This window comes from Rhodnius prolixus, unplaced genomic scaffold (assembly GCF_049639745.1).
Source record: "Rhodnius prolixus isolate KJV_2025 unplaced genomic scaffold, Rpr scaffold_5, whole genome shotgun sequence".
NCBI classification, from domain to species: domain Eukaryota; kingdom Metazoa; phylum Arthropoda; class Insecta; order Hemiptera; family Reduviidae; genus Rhodnius; species Rhodnius prolixus.
Genome location: NW_027411624.1, coordinates 14,948,505 through 14,966,561, shown reverse-complemented (window position 1 = coordinate 14,966,561; position 18,057 = coordinate 14,948,505). Strand labels below are relative to the sequence as shown.

Sequence of the window (18,057 nt, the reverse complement as noted above, 5' to 3'; positions counted from 1 at the left end):
TTGAGGACACTCCAGACTACTTTTTCATCTAATGTCATACTCAGCGTGTGAGCTAAGTGGCCATTGTGGACTCTAGTCCCTGGAATGGATTATATCCATGCCTGCAAGTTCTCTTCATAAGTGGTTCTTTCATTTTATTTAGTATTATTATTATTTAATTTGATAAATGTATTTCATTTTTTGATAACCTGAATTGGTCTGTCACAATAAAAATTGTTTGCTTTTCTAATTCAATTATTTCATAGAATATGTTCCTTGTGAGCAAATTTTTTTGAATTTAATGGTTTGAATTTTTTTTTTTTTTCTGTTAAAGCTCATTACCAACAAGCATTGTCTAACTAAATGAACAAATTTTGAAATATTAAGTTACTCAAAACCAGTTAGGTATAGATATCAACAATTTTTTGGGAAAAATACGTCATTTAGAACTACTTTTTTATTTTATTTTACAACTTCAACCCTCTGAATTAAATCGAATGTCCGCGAACTTCATTAAGAGTTATGTGCAATCGCAATTTCTTGTTCAGTCTGGTTTTCTTTTGAAGTTATTCTATTTACACTCAAATAAAACATTTGCTACAAATATTTGTTTCGTAATATTCTGAAGATGTAAAGCAACAGAGTCGAAAATGAGAAACTATTGTAACATTAAAAGGGGAAAAAAATCAGGCATAAAAATGTTTAATACATTCGAAATGATTTGAACACAAGCTATCTGAATGTAAACACAATGTACACCAACTTTACAGCGCTACAATCTCCAGCAATGAGAGTGTTACCAATTGGACCTTCTACTCAGTTCTAATATTTAGTTTTTAAATTAAAACAAAAATGTTAGATGGTTTCTAATCGAAGACGGGTTTTAGTATATCAATGTGAATGAAGTATTTGGTTACATTATTTACAAATTTTCAAAAATTGCCTTAGTAAAGTTAAATTTTCGGTTAACGGATTACCAAGCTGGGGTTTCTTGAAATAAATTTGGGATATATTTCTCTCCTCAGAAGACTTAGGAGGGAAGATAACTTTACTGGGATGTTTACTAAAAAATGTTTTTTGAATATGACGCCTGCCTTTCTACAATACGATGAACAGTAAAAAATCAATACCTAAAGCCATGAAGATAACATAAGAACAATTACAAAGCTTTATGCGAATCCAAAAAAAAGAGGAGTTAAGTTAATACTAGTAATATAATAATTACAAAAATGTTGGCTTAGCTCCAACAGCTGAAGATGGCATTGTTCTAATTAAGTACCCACCAGGGTCACTCATTAAATTTTAAAGTACACAAAAAATTAAAGGGGCAATTGCGTTTGTTTTTTAGTTTAGCTGAAGGTTACAGTTAACCCTCTTTATTACTGGATAGTCAGCTAGCTAGAAGAGGTACCTGAGTAGAGAAGTAAATGTGATTAGTTGGTTTAGGCTCTTAGACCGTCAGCTCCCTTTTTGCAGCTACCTCATACGAAAAATCATCAATTAAATGAAAATATTTCTACGCTTTTTACAATGCACTGTTAATAGTGAATTTAGTTCATATTTTTAGAGGAATGCCTGGAATACTAACACCACAGCGACTTGTGGAAGGTATCTTGTGGTTTACACGTTTGAGTTAGCTCCCCCTGTAAAACTAAGTAGCGTGGAATGGTGCGGGAATGATATATGAACTGTTGAGCCTAAAGTTCGCTCTAAAACCCTACCTATAAATCATTTCTCGCTACAAACTTTCCATACCCTGGAATAGCGAGTTGTCTTGGAGATATTTGTGTTTGTGTTGATGTTGTAAAGCTGTAGTCTCTCACAAAGGTTCAAATAGAAATGGCTAGTGCAGTATTAAAATGAGAACACCTGGAGAGAATTTAAAATTTTCAATTCATCTAATATTTTATTAATTTTTATTTCTTTCAGATAGAAATCGCAGGATTAAGATCAGTCAGAAATGCTGTTTTATTAAAATGAATTTTTAGTTTACAAAGTTAATGGCTCAAGGAAAGCATTAAGAAGTGAATATAAAATAAATAAATTAGTATACAGATGTGGTACTTGAGACGGGATTAAAGATATACAATATTAATGATCTCATGGAAGAAGGAGAACAGCATCTTAATGGAAGGATAATGACAATACTTGGATGTTCAATAAATATAATCCTTTTTTAAATAAAGTAGACACAGAAGGACGATTTTTTGAGATACAAGAATTTTGAAGTTGGAGAGACGGCTGATACGATTTCAGAAAACATTTTTACGAGGCTGAACAATTTCTGGAATGAAGAAATGTTACGGCTTCTTACAGGCTTTATCTGATTGCTTTACAATCTTTAATTTTCGATATGTAGCTTTCATTAAAACTGATGAAATACTTTACAAAAACGATTAGTAGGAAAACAGTGGACTTTGTCCATAAGTTGATGTTAATTTTCTTCTTTTTAAAAAATAAGTCTGTCAACACATTAAGTCTGTTTTGCCTGCATTGTTTTGGTAAGAAGGATCTTCATCTCTAATCCAATCTAATAACGGAAACAATGAAAAATGTTGGAAGAAGATGTAGAAGAATTTAAGAAGATTCTGTATTTAAAGTATCTCTTCCAAAGAAAGAAAATAAAGTATTGGTAAACTTAAAGACTGAACATAATCGTTTGGTTTGAAACTGGATGTGATTGGTGAGCGTTCAAGATTAAAAACAAACCACTAACAAAAACTTGCGAGACAGAGATAAAGGCAAACTGGCAGAGATATAATCGCATAATGATGTGCGTAAGAGTTAATAATGGGGCTTTAGAATGTAAATTCCTTAAATATATTCCTGCCATAAGTAAGTCGTCTCTCTCAGTGAATCATATCTTGATTTGTATAATTCCCAACGCTTTTCCAGCTTTGTTAATGTGTACTCAGTTAAGTCAGTTTTAACATAATTTAATCACATTCAACGATAATACCACCACCTGCCCAATTTTGCCATTTATTTGGAGCATCGCGTTTAACAATACTGTCCATCAGATTAATTCTTTTGTACCCTAGCTGACGCATTGTTATTAATATTGTTATTACTGGATTATTATTGTTCCTTTTGTTTCTGCTACAACGGTCTGACAGGTCCGCTGAAAATGAATTCTAAAGAGAAGTATTATTCGAAAAAGATTGTACATCCGCTTTAAATCTTTTTCTTTCTCCTATTACTGTAATCGTGACAAGCGTTCAGTATCGAATTATTACCACATGTTCACGTTTTAGGGTCGTCCTATTCAAGAAAAGTTTTTTACAAGAAAAAAAAAAATAGGAGTGTGTGAACAACAGGACTACAAAACGAAATACCGCGGAAAGCTCATCTTGATGTTCCCATGACGGAATCCAACCGTAATTTATCAATCAAACTCTCTAAAATAGCACTTTTTTTTTGTTCATATTGTCTCCATTTTTTCTGTTAATTTATACATCACCTGGGAACATTATGTTTTGGGCACTTCAGGATGTTTGTGGTTCTCTCGATAGAGCCATTTTGGTAAAACCAAATAAGATTTGAATAATAATAAAGATTTATTTACATACTTTAGGCTAAAAGAATTCGCTATGGATGCTATTTTAAACCTTAAAACCCCCCAAGAAATTCCAAATAATATTTCTACCATAAATTTGAATTACCAATCTTTATTTACGGAACAATGATTTAAGTCAAATAATTTTGTTTCTAAATAATAATAAATACATAGATTTCATCTTTTTGGCAGTTTGTACAACTCCCTTACATTAATATTGATCATTAACAAGTAATGTCAAAAAAAAGAAGTAAATTTGTTAATATCAAAAATATACTCCATTCTGGCTATGACATAAATGACATCTGGCTATGACATATAACCTGACATCGCCAACTCTTGCATTAGATTCAATGCTGGAATCATGTTAAAACATATTCATTAATATCATTATAACAGTGATTTATTATACAATAATGTACATTATTTTGTAAATATTCCATAAAGCTCTGAGCTTGTAATTTCTACCGAGCTGACTCATGTACACAAATTATAAAATTTATGATTAATATATATATAATTTAGGGGAAAGGGAGGGCACATTTAAACAGGGGGCACCTTTGAACAGTTTTAAATTTTCGCCAAATATTTAAAACATTTATGATTGGCAATTTTCTCCATATTTTGTGGTAGACCTGTTGTATAATTGACTGAGTTTCCCTTCGTTTTCATTGTTTGTAAAGACAGAATTGAGGAATGTTATATTTTGTAAGGTGGAAGTAAAACTTTTGTTACAGCTTTGGAAGTGTATTGTGAAGATTGTAGTGGACAACGTTTAAGTATTGTTAGTCCATATTAACGTTTGGAATTCGTATTTTTAAACCTAGTACAGTAAAAGCTCTTTATTCGCGGGGTATATGTTCCATAAATATGCCGCGAATACAGAAACCGTAATTTATATGGGATTATAGGGGATACGTTCCTAGGTGACAAAATAAAAATAAACAAATATATAAAAAAATCAATTTAATTGAAGTTTTTGAACATTTTAATTAATATCTTAAGGCTTAGGCAATGGTTTGAAGAATTTTGTAATTTTCTCTTGCTTGGCAGTCTTTAAAAGCTTTTGTTTGCAGTCAAAGTTTGAACTTACCACTACAACTACCATCAGGTTCTTTAAAATGAGCGTAAAGATACTTTGCCTTCTCCCGGACCATTGGACCACTCAGGGGCACCCTTTTTTGATTGCGGTCTTCGATCCATAATGACAACGCCACTTCCATTTTTTCTATTGCTGGATCACGAACAATTGCTTTCATTCTGTGCGTTTACATTCTCAAAATCACCGATCGCGGCGAAGGCGGCTTATGTCAAAGTCCTCGGCCATATCATTTAACAACATAGGCAAAGTTGTAATAAGATCTATTTTACTTTTTTTATTAGTCCATTTGACGGCATTTACAAAGGATATTGGGTAGGATACCTATTGGAATCCTTTTATTATCATAGTGTACTTCCGCGAATATCCGCGAATATAGGAATTGGGTCGCATTTTTTTAATCCGCGAATAGTGAAAACGCGAATGAAGGAAGCACGAATAAGGAGCTTTTACTGTATTTACAAAAGTCTATTTGCTTGCAAAAAGTGTTAGATGTTATATTTTATTTTATGGAAGGAGAGGGGACACATTTCAACATCACAGTTAAAATGTGCCGCCCTACCGACCTGCAAGTTTGTGACTAATTTTTGTTTATTGGCAGAGAAGGGGAAAGTGGGTCCGAACCTACATTAAGAAGCGCAACAAACAGAATATTTTGTTAAAACTTCCTAAACCCATCACTTCGGGAGTACAACATTCCCAATCTGAGTCATTCTTGATTTTTGAACTAGATTTCAGTGGTTTAAAAGAGAAAGTAATGTAGTAGTGAGAGAAATAACTGATATAAAGGTAGATTCAGGGTAAAGTAATATCATTTCTTTCTATTTTATATTGTGTTCAAAGGTACCCCACCAGTGGGGCAGATATTAACATTGGACACAACATTTTTAAATTAAAATATGTATGTAAAGTACCAACTGTTTATTGATATAGATCTGTTAAGAAGACTTGAAAGTTGTAGAAAACAAAATAAAAAGGTTCAATAATACGATTCTGTGCGCTCTGTAACAGAAAATGTAAATTCTGTTCAAATGTGCCCTCTCTACTCTATAATAAAATGTATTATAAAATACATAAAATGATACATTTTATTACCATGCTGAAATATACTTCACTTTCAGCTTTTTTATAAATAGGGTGCGTAAAATCTAAAGATAATAAAGTAAAAAAAATGCATTCTCATAAAAGTAATAAATCTTTTAGTACCTAATTTACTGCAATTTAACGTACAATTTCTTAATCAATTTAAGTGCTACGTATTTGCACAAGTGCTCCATATTAATGCACACAAATTAGAATAATTATTCTATTTTTTGCCTCACCCTCGAAGAAAACTCATTGTAATAAAAAATGCAATGTATTAAAACTAAAATAGTTCAGTTTTAGCAGAGAGGTGCCGCCGACTGCAGCGAATTGTTTTTCTAGATTACCCATGAGAGTTGTACAAGAAAGGAAAACGTCCCTCGACAAAATAATTTGCAGAAATAACTTTTTCTTTTTCACGCTATTTTTAATGTTTTTATTTTTTTACTAGTGCTTTTCCCTTTTTTTACTTTTTTATTTCAACTAGGTTGCATTTTATTTGTCCGTTCTTTAGATTCTTTGTTTTTTCTAATTTGTGGTCCTGTGTCGTCCAAGTTTCAGTAATGTTCACCTGTTTGGGAAAGTTAATTCACCGCATGCCTTTATAGTTTAGAAGTGTCTTTTTTTTTTAGCTGAAATTAGTACATGTGCGTAAGTGTTATTGGTGTTGGTTTGTGATAATTTTTAACTGTACTCTTTGAAAAAGAGTTACTAGCATAGGTTTTAGTTTTAACAGCAAACTGTACAGAAGACCTCCGGTATTTTTAACATTATTTATATATGAATTTCTATTTACTTTTATTTACACACCTAATCAAATTGTCGGCCTGTTTATTGATGAAGTATTTAAGTGGGTTTCTGTGGGTATTCTTGAAAATTGTACAACTCAACTAATGCTCGTCCTGTTTAATTGAAGTTATTTGCTTAAGCACAGATCCACCTACTAGAAAAAAAGTTGATTTATATGACTACGAAAATGGGATCTTCAGATGTCAAGGAATTTCTAACTAAAGCAACTTTTGCGTACTTCACAGAAGCGAAGGTTGTACAAGCAAAAGAGAAAGTTAACCAGTTGCTTGAAAAGGTGATAATCCGTTAGCAAGAATTTTAGGAAGTTTGAAGATTTTAAAAGGTCAGAAGTTGAATTTAAACTCATTAAATTTTCATAGCCGTTAACCATCAAAAGTCACAAGTTTCGATCCAAAACAAAATGGGTCGCTTTTGTTGAGTAGAAATAAAAAAAAAGGTGAAGACTAAATCTGCTAACATGCTTATGTTAGCTATCAGTGTGGCTTCATCTTCGGTATGTCAGCTGTTTTCGAGATCAAAAAACCTTCAGAATGAAATTTCTGTTCACTGTTTTTATAACTATTGGTTCTTTTAACGGCAATGATTTTTGAAACCATCTTTTACTCGTTTTTACAATTCTTAACCTTTACAGTCGGAGCAAAACTGTGTTACTTACAACTGTAAGAATTATAGGAAGAGAATTTAGAGTTTTTCAGCCTTATTTTATACATACATGTATATGAGAATACTTTGGCCCTTATATTTTCCATTAAAATCGTTCAGCAGGAATAATAAGTAGAATCTTTGTACAAACTTGAGTTCTTGTCTATCCAGTAGCGCGTAAACCACAATCCGACAGGACTAGAGCTTCTTCTTATTCAGTAAATAAGATTATACTGGATGGGTTTAGCCCACCTGAGTAGATTAGATCAGATCTACTGGTATCTTTCAGATAAACCTTTGCATTCAATTTTATTCTAACCAAGTTAACTTGGTGAAGTGAACATAATTAAGTTCTCTTTTTTCTTTTTTTTATCCTCATAAGACATTTATTCCAAAACCATTGGCATTGCAGAAATCTTTTTTTACTTAGATTACCCTCAGTCACTTCTACAGTTGGTCTATACAGTCCAGTATATTCTTGATGTGTAACCAAACAGGATTACGATTACTATTGATTGTACGTGCACGTTAGCCGGAGCGATTAGAGGCGAAGGCCTGTAAAACTAAAACGTATTGTGGTAGCTCGGTTCGATTCCCGGTCTTTAGTGCCTTGGATTTTATTTAATGGTTAATAAAAGAAATTTACAAGTAAAGTATGTTTGCTAGTCGCCTCCGTCCACGACACCCTAATTGGGTAGTTGGACGTAAAGCCTGACTGAAAAAATTGGCAACTACTTTACTTTTTACTAACTTACTTTACTGTACTATATGTGCAAAAACACTTCCAGAATTTTTTCAGCAAAAAGGGCATTTAGTATGAGAAGTAAATGCAACAATTTTTCATTTTTAAAACTATTCAATTCAATTAGCGAAAAACACAATTTCATAATGTGAATATATTGTTAGCGTGTGATAGGTTAAGATTAGTTGTTAACACCAGTTTATTAATCAACAAGTTCACCGGCATTATTACCATGCAAACTTGTTTACAAAATAATTTAGGCAACATGATCTCTTAAAGCTATTATAATAAACAATAATTGTTGTTTCTAATTAATAATTAATTATATTAAGCTTATCATACTGTTGTTTTAAGTTCAGAGAGATTATATGACAGAAGACGGAGGGATCTAGAATTTATAGCAGTAATCCGAGTTTTGATTTCTTGGTTAAGTCTATGAAAAACTGAAGACAGTCTTTCAAACGGAATGAGTTGCAATACAATTAATGTAAGATTAAAAAGTGAAATAATTTCAGAGTCCACATTTTTTCAAAGACAGGCTGCTTTATACGTTATCAATTATTGGGAAGTTAATTTAAGGAAATCTCACGCTGCCTTAATGGGCAGAAATAGAAGTAAAGTTAAGTAATGCCTATTTTTTTTCAGGCTGGCTATACTTCCACTATTTAAATTAGGTGTCGCGGACGAAGGCGACCAGCTAGCACACTTTTACTGTAAAATTCTCACTTTATTATATTTAAACCCGTCTATCATCCACCTAAACTCTGCCTCCTCATACCCCTATCCGATCGCAGCAGGCGTTCCCCAAGGTTCCATCCTAGGTCCTATCCTGTTTATCACCTACATAAATCCTCTCCCCAAACCTCCTCATGTCAACCTTGCCTTGTACGCTGATGACGTGGCCTTATACACGTCATAATGGAGAATGGACACCATCACCAACAGACTTACTTTTGCAATCGATTGACTTACAAAATTCTGCAGCAAATTGAAAATTAAAATTAACCACAAGACAAACGCTATACTCTTCACCAAACGCAGGCCCACTCTTAACCGACAAATCAGATGTAATAACACTCTCGCACTGTGGTCTACCCACGTGAAGTACTTAGGGCTAACTTTAGACAACAAACTGACTTTCACTACGCAAGTGCAGGACAAAGTAAACGCAGGCAAACTGGACTACAAGACTATTATTTCCTCTTCTCTCACGTGACTCCAAAATGACTGTGACTAACAAACTACTCCTTTACAAATTAGTCATTAGGCCGATGTTGCTCTACGCCTGCTTCCCCTTGAGCCTGGACTTGTAGTAGCAACATCAAGCAACTTCAGATAATCCAGAACAAACTTCTGAGACACGCAACAGACTCTCCACGACACATTAGAATTGACTCACTCCACGAGACTGCGTCCATTATCCCCCGGTACACTTCTATATCCAAAATCATCTGCTCAAACTCCTTTCCATTCTAGACTGCCATCCCAATCTGCGGCGACATAGCCTCCTACAGCATACAGACACAGAAGACTAAAACATATCCTACTCTAACTTTCTACACTAGCTGCAGGTTTTTCCTCCTATTTTCCCTGCATTCCAATCCTCCTCACCTAACTTTTCTCTTACTTCACTTTGATAAGAAGGTTGAAATGTTTTTTATACATTTATACTTCTACATTTATTTTATGTATTGTGTATATTTAATATAATAAATATTTATTCTTCTTCTTCTTATATTTAAATCAAGGCTAAGACCGTTTAATAGTTGAACCCGGGTCCACAATACATCTTTACTTTGCGGGCTTCGCTTCGAAACCGTATAGCTATCGTGGCGCCCCAATTCTAAATGATTAAGTACATATTGCCTGGGTGCTCGGAGTCGCCTCTTTGATGCCTGACAACCGCCTAACTGGTCCATTTAGAGGCATCCACTAAAAGCTTCTACCTCTTTGTGACGTCACAGAATTGAGAAGGAAACTATTTTTCCAAAATGTGCGGAGAGGGAAAAGAAAATTAGGATTGCAATCAAATTCGACCCTGATTTCAGGGTAGCAATCTATCTGCATCCCTCGGAAACGTACATGATTACATTTAAATAATTGATATCCGGTAAATCTACTTATTTATTCAACCTGCATGTCAATCCTTGTTTAATATTTAGTAATTTAATTCATTAACTTCAACACATACGTGAAGCAGAAATCACTATTTAATAAATAATATCATCTGATCGTTTCATTCGTTTACATTCTGATTGGACTATGATTTATTTCCTAACAAGATTGTGGCTAAAAATCAATCACGGCTTCATTTTGTATTGTTGATTTTTTATTTAAATTTCATACATTGGAAAATCATTGAGAATAACAGAGCGTCTTTTAATGATTTATTTAAATAAAAGGAGAATGTGTTCAATAAAAGAAAAAATAAGCAAAAAAGAAAAGATGCATTGCGGCTAACCAATCAATACCTTCTGGTTTCCCTTTTTTTTGTATTTTTTAGATTCTGCTTTCATTTGTTCTTCCCACAAACTGGAAGCAATGATTTAGGGTTCTCAATAAATAATCTGAACGGTTTTTTTCCACATGGAAGAGCATTGCAAATAAATTTAAGAGTTTATCTTTTTGACTCAGAGCTTAAAAGAATCTGATCTGAAAAGCTGTATTTTAGAATGGGTTTTTCAAAATTTGAACTAAACTGTAATTTGTTGTTTCAGAGTTATGCTATGTGTACACACTCTAAAGATTTGGGAATAGGATGAAAGTAATGTGGTAGATGGAAATGCTGCTTTAGTGCAATAAATTGTGAGGGATGAAAATTGGTTGTTACTCCTTTAAAAATTAGAACTTTTACAGCCCATTTTATTGGTGTTCATAATATAATGAGTGGTAGAGCCGTACTTAGCCTTTAATGAGCACATTAAAGGAAGAATTTACTCTTTAGCCTGCTCAAAATGCACTCTAAATCAAGCAGTGTTGATGCTTAATTACTTCTTAGTGCTTTAGTACCAGATTTCAGGTACTTTTTTCTCAACAGGCTTTGGATATGCAACCTCCGTGATGACCTAATTCGTAATAATAGTCTGATACGCTAACAATCCTTTCTGTTAATTTATCTACGTAAGCAATTTGATTGTTAATACTGACTTAAAAATCAAATTAGTTCTTTATCTAGCAAAATAGCGTTATCCTAATTTATTTTAAAATTTATTTGCTATTCACAATCTACAAAAAGAATAAAATGCAATCAGTGAATATGAAACAAGAAGACTTCATGGCTGGATCAGCTTGAGGAGAGAAGCTACCCACCGGCAACACTCTCGCTGGAGTTTCTTACATTACTGGAGATAGTCGCAAGGCTATCAGCGTTTCAATCAACGTGGAGTTCGATCTGGAATCTTGCCAAGGTTTTGAACCAGAGAATTTCTTCAGAAAGGAAGAGAGTCAAAAGAAATTTCAATATTTAGATTTAGATTCTTCAGTTTCATATGAGATCTTGAGGTCGTTTTGGAGGGTGGAGTTAGAGACATAAAATGGAGAATTCGTAATCTGGTGGAGAATTTTTGATTGGCTGAACCCCACAGCTCAAGTCCGTCAAATCCAGATCGGTTTAAGTACGCTGTTGTATATTACTCACTTATGTTGGATTGTCTGCCAATTAGACGTAACAGTAATTTGTTTCGTCGGTTGTGTTCAAGTCTTTTCAGTTTAGTGTGCGGATTTCACGTTAGCCTTTTGTCGATGTACATCCCATGGTAGCGAACTAAATTAGCAGAAGGAAGAGGAATTGAGTTGAAACTTATAGGGGGACAAGAATTACGACGCAGAGTAAAAGTTATCTGTTCGCACTTTTGAAGAATAGCAGTATCGTCAGCATAAGTGCAGAGCAGTGTATTTGAGACAGTTGGTAGGTCAGATGTGTACACAGTATAGAGAAGCGGTCCAGAGAATACTACCTTGAAGTACACCAGCCCGTGCTAGAGAATAGTTGGAAGAGGCAGATCCATAATTTATCTTAAAGAAGCGGTCGGTAAGAAATGATAGTATAATTAGGTACTAAGTTGATGGAAGAGCTCTCTTTAACTTCCACAAACCCTAAATTTATTTACAAAAACTGTTCCGATACTACAACGTACATAGTTCAGGTATAACACTAACACTTCCCACGATTCTTTCCTGTTGTCGGCCTTTGACAAAACACTGACAAGTAATGGGACGCTGAACTGTAGAAGTTCTTAGAAAGAACTATCTACTAAGTAACTACTAACTAACTACTGAGTTCATCATTTCTCTGAAAAATGAATTTATTTTAACGCTACTGTGTTATTACAAATAGATGCCAAACTGAAAATAACTAATTTCTGGAATATTTTAGCTGGAATTTTTAAATAAATTCACAAGTTTTTTCTCCAGATTCTGTAAACCATATCCGACCAAAGTATAAATATAAAAAAATACCAAAAATAAATCAGATCAGTAAATTTTTGCTTCTGTTTTTGACCGAAACTTAGGAATCGGAAACGATAAAAGTATCAAAACGGAATGTCGTTTTAATGCTTTCTGTCATTTTACCTTGTTTCGTGTTCACTGAGTCTCAGCACGTGTATTCTCTATAATCTAAGTAGTCATTTGAGACGTTCAGAATACTTCTTCGTAGTTAGTAAGAAAAAGTGATAATTATTCTTAAAAAAATAAGAAGAAGAAGTAAAATTGAATAGGGCAGCCAGTTTTTGCCGAATTAGTATTTTTATGAATGGAAAGTTATGGTTTGGACGTACAAGAATAATTACTAGCAGAGTTCGCAAAGTTAATGCAATAAAAAAAACTTGGGTACTTTAGGAAGTATGGAAGCTAAGTAGAGGACGAAAATAATAATAAAAAAAACTTGCTCTTCATTATTTTAGAGGCCGCCATGAAGCTAAGCTGCGCAAGGGGTGTTGAACTTACTACAATTTACGCATTTCTCTTTATCCCTATACTCTTCATCAAGCCACTAGGCCGTTAACTTCCACCCTCAAACACATACCATCCTGAATGACCCTTAAAAAATTTTATCCAACATCCATCGAAGGCCAATCTTTTTTCAGTTTCCACCTCAGCTAGCACTTCAGTTCTGAGCTCTGGAAGTCTGGGTAAGAGAAACCTTTGCGCTTCATTGATTTTTTTTAAATACACTTTTACAAATGTTTTGTAAACCTAATTTTTAAATTAACTAAAATCTTAGTTAACATTTTATATATTTTATTAATTCGGATGATTAAAAAATATATTTAACCTCCGTTTCTCGGTCTTTTTTAAGGCACAACCCAACGCAATTTGAAGTCGTACTGCGACCAAATTGTTTATTTTGTACTTAATTAAAATAAAGTTATTATATAACTTGAATTAAATGTGAAAAGTTAAAGTCAATCACAGTAAAAGTACTATTGCTTTCAAAATAAATATCTTAAAACAAGAGTTGAGTAAAATATGTAAACAAGCATAAATAGATGGTCTATAATCTTCTTAACCCTCAAACCACAAGATGCGGATCGGATCCGACCCGAGGCGAAAACAAATTTCCATTGTTCCTCCCACAATTAACTCTTAGCGATTAGACTCGGTATACCCTTTCTGTGAGTCCTTAGGAAGAGGCCACACTGTTTCCGCCGATTCGGTAAGGATCTCTCCGCTCTCTAGGTTTGTATTTCTTTCAGTAAGTCAGATTCTGGGTCGGACCCAACCTGACCTTGGTATTAACGTTATACGTTTTGTCCTGCACAAGTGGAACAAAAATGAAGAAAGTTACTCTGGAGATGCACGTTCGATGTTTCTCAAGAATCTTGCGTTTGCCTTGCTAGAAGAAAAAAGTCTGAAAAACGAGCATTTTCCAAAGGAATTACTCCTTACGATTGGAAAATATGTCCCACTTGTTCCCACTGATAATGGCGAACAATCAAATGATTTTTTTCCTTAACAATGTGATAATTTTGTTACCACACCACTATTTTACTTTAATTTTCATTCAACCTTTTAGTAAACTGTTTTGTTTTTATTGAAACAAAGTTCCTTTTTCAAGTTCATTTCTTCACTTATTAGTCTATTCTAAATAGACTAATGCCATAAAATCATACAATTTATTAAAAAATTTATACATTTTATATAGAAATAAATGTGTTATTTTGAGTTATATTTGAGTTTTTCACTGTAAGCAAGAAAATATAGTATCGGGTCGGATCCGACCCTACCTTAGTGTTCGTGTCGGGAAAATTCATCTTGTGGTTTGAGGATTAAAATGAATTTTTATCAATAAAATTGATGATTTTTAATAATCGCAATTTCCAGCACTAATCAAATCAATTATCTAGACTAACTTTATATAAATTTTATTGACTTCAAGGATTTTGAAACGTGAAGAGTAGGAATCTATTGTTAATACAGTAGCTAGTGACGTAGCTGGCTTCTACGGCATAGAAGACAGGATTTGTTAAAGGTAAAGTTGTCTAAAATTGTTTAACATAGGGTTTGATAAACGGAAGTAACTTTATACCATCTAGATTTACGTAAATGGTCAGAATTAGATAAAATTATTTAGATAAATTCAGTTAAATTCATTTCCAGACAATCTTAGTTGCGCACATATTGGAGTGGTACACTATAAGGCGAGATATGATTCTGCTTCTCTTAACGAATATATGTATGTATTTAAAAAAACTGGACTATATGATGATGATAATAATAATAATAATATTGTCTTTATTTTGGATAATATTTACATAAGATATTATTACAATAGAAAAGCGACAGACAGTTCTCTTGGTCTTTTGACCGTCAGAGGGTTGCTGTGTTTTGCTGCATATACAAAAAATAAATAAACAAACAAAGTTCCAATTTAAATACAGAAGTAACTTTAAAAAATTTAAATTATATCCTGATTTATTAGCAATTTCATCGTAATCAAGATTAGAAAGCAAAGTAGAAGAGAGAAAAGAGAAAATATAAAAATAAAGTAGCACAAAATAAAATATAATAAAATAAAACAGAAAATTAAACTATTATCTTGGGCGCCAATAAGACATTAGACGGTTTGGATTAATAATTAAATTCTTTATATGATGATGAAATTGAAGATATTTTTTAATGGCTCTAATAAAATGGGCAGAGATCGGGACAATTGATTTGTAATCCTGTACATTCCAGGTAATTCTCAACTACTACATCTAGCTAGTAAAATAAAGTTAATCTACAAAATTTGTATTTAAAAATATAACCCTAGTTGTCAATTCCAGGAAAAAGGTTTGTTTTTTTTCTTTATCTTTGAAAGTACTGTTTGACTTCTACCTGCAAAACTTAAGAAACATTACACCTACCGACTGTTTTCAAGTGACATTTATAAGTATTTTTAGAACCTTCTAAGTGACTCCAAGGAAGAATTAAGGTTACATTTCCTCTCCTCTTTGCGTAGATTGCAATGAGGAGGAGGATTTCAAACATGTAATAATGATATGTCCACGTTATGTAGTAGAAAGGAAACGAATGTTTGACGACTTATACAGGGTATTTAGATGCACCATTTCGCTACGAAGACATAATATTCTCCACCAACATCTATGTGCTTAAGTCTATAGCAGAGCTAGCAATGAAATATGAATGTTTTTTGAAAGTTATAGTATGAATGGAAGAAAATGATTAGAGAAGGATTACGGTGATTTTAATTTCGGTTAAGCTAAAAGGATGGCAGGAATAATAGAATACTGATCCATCAATTTGATGTAAGGTTTATGTAAATAGTTGTATATAGTAGAGGGATGAATGTGTGAAGCGAACGTATTTATAAGTAAGAATGGAGAGTGAGTGTTATTCTAGTGATAAGCACCTGGCTGTATGGCGAAAGCCAATGCCAAAAAGAGCCAAAAAAAAGGTTACATTTCTTTCTGAAATATTAGCTGATATGATTTTTACTTTATACGGTTTAAAAAGCGTCAATTCTTGTTGGGATTCCAATATTATTTTTGTCCCCTTTGTTTACTAATCAGGGACTCATTATATTACTGAACATAAAACCATCATATGGTTCCCACAGCAAAGAAATATTCTTGAAATTTAAAGATGAAATAAAAACAAAAAGAGGTTAAGCATAACCTAAAACTCATCTAGAGAGAGACAGCTCTCTGCTAGAAAGAGTGGCGCAACTCCATTGTAAACAAAAAAACACTTTTTACCTATTTCGCCCCCGTTGAAAAAACTCAATATTTGACGTGATCGCAATACTTTTTTTGCCAATAGCTAGGAAAAAAGAAGAAGAAAAGATTAAAAATCTATTGTGACTCAATTGTCCCCATTACTCTTAGGGGTTTAACCAGCCCCAGGCTTATTGCTGGCCATCCTACTACAATAGGGGTAGGATTGCTTCTCCTCCCTTCGTGCATGTACGGGAAAAATATCACCAGCTATTTGCATTTCATTCGCATGCATATTTTATTTTTCTCATTTTGCTGTCGTTTCCATTATAAACTAGATTCAGGGGAAGTATTTTTTTGTTGTATTATCTCTGATATTCCAACTGTTTCGCTTTGTTTTTGCAATATTTACTCAGTTTTATAATATGTTTTTAGCTTAAGGTGGTCTATTTCATGAAACAAACATCGTATCTTTAGCTTAACTATAAATATACATGTTAATAAATAATAAAAAAATTAAATTTATTTTCCACTAAAAACACCTGCCAGTCACCAGAAAATTAAAGATTAAGCGATGAGTAAAAAGGTCCTCTTTGAAAGATCCTGATCTCATAATGCTCCAACAATTTAAGATCACAGAATATTCAGTAAAAAGCGTACATTTTTTAAAGTAAATTGAACTTAAATTAAAGATATATTAAAAATCACAGAATAAACTTTTGATTTATCAAACATTTAAACAGAGGAATTAGGAATGAATATAAGAAATAGTTTTATGTTAATAATATGCCCAATTAGATTTAAATGGAGTCTTCAAGGTTGCGGATTATCATTAGTAAAGGAGCAGATGACCGGGAAGCTTATTCACTCAGAATTGGAGATATTTGAGAGGATAATAATATTGCCATAGCTAGGGCAAAGTGATGCTGGAATAGTGGACTATGGGTATCCCCTCTGTGGCTAGGAATATAGAGGAGATTCGATAGTGTTTGGCTATCGGCACTCCATCCCTAAACCTTTAGGGTCCTTTACTGTTCCACCAATGTGCATTGGTGCGGACATTAAAGCAGCCTTAGACAGAGTGCTTCTATTGATGGAATGCAGAACGCTCTGTTAGTCTGATAGAATGGAACCAGTAGCGGGGTGTCGTGGAGGGTTTAATGCTTGGGGGTCACTTCCAGTTAGATCGCCAATTTCTGTTCTAAAGATGGAAATGGGCATTCAGAAGAGGGTTTCCTCTTGAGATATCCAAGAAATTCAAATGGCAGCTTGAAACTAATTTTAAAATAAATTCATTGTTCTTTACTTTGATAGTTTCTTGTCAAAAGAACGAATGTAAAATTGCAAATTATTGATTTTTGCGTTTTTATAGGAAAGGGTAGTTTTTAGTTCTTCTGAAAATAAAAAAACCTTATTTTTCTAAGATGTCCGCATTAGTAGTTTCGCTTAAGCGGTCAATCGAAGAAAATTCAAATTATATTCGTTTTAAATACCACGATGGTACTCAAATCTAGCTTTTGGACAAATTCAGCTTTTTGGTAATGCTACAAAACTACTTTACTGAATTTTTTTTTAGTTCTTTTGAACTTCCTTAAAAACTGAGCCTGAAGGATTAACTTTAAATGATAGTTTTAGGTTTTCGACCGTTGTTAATTGATGATTTTTTGGGAATATTGAAGGCTTCAACAGTTACAGTTGTAGCTTAACATAAAACTCCACAAATTTTACAGTACCCTGAAGAAGGTAATACATTTACCGAAACGGTGGGATGAAGAATAGTTATTTATTTAACAAGTGTGGAAAGTAGTACTTTTCCTCACGCGAGGCAGGGTTTGCACGCACGAGCGAGCGAAGCGATGCGAGTGCAAGTGCGAATTGCCGAGTGTGAGGAAAATACTTTACACTAGAGTTAAATATTATATTTTTTCTGCAACCATTTATTAACTAATAAAATTAAAAATTTCATTTTTACAGTCTACAAAAAGTA

The 18,057-nt window shown here is 33.2% G+C and overlaps 1 protein-coding gene across 2 annotated transcripts in view; it reads left to right on the top strand.

Moving 5' to 3' along the window:
* Nep3 (M13 family metallopeptidase neprilysin 3) overlaps positions 1-18,057 on the top strand; it is a 352,598-nt gene that overhangs the window by 169,469 nt on the left and 165,072 nt on the right. The window lies entirely within an intron of this gene.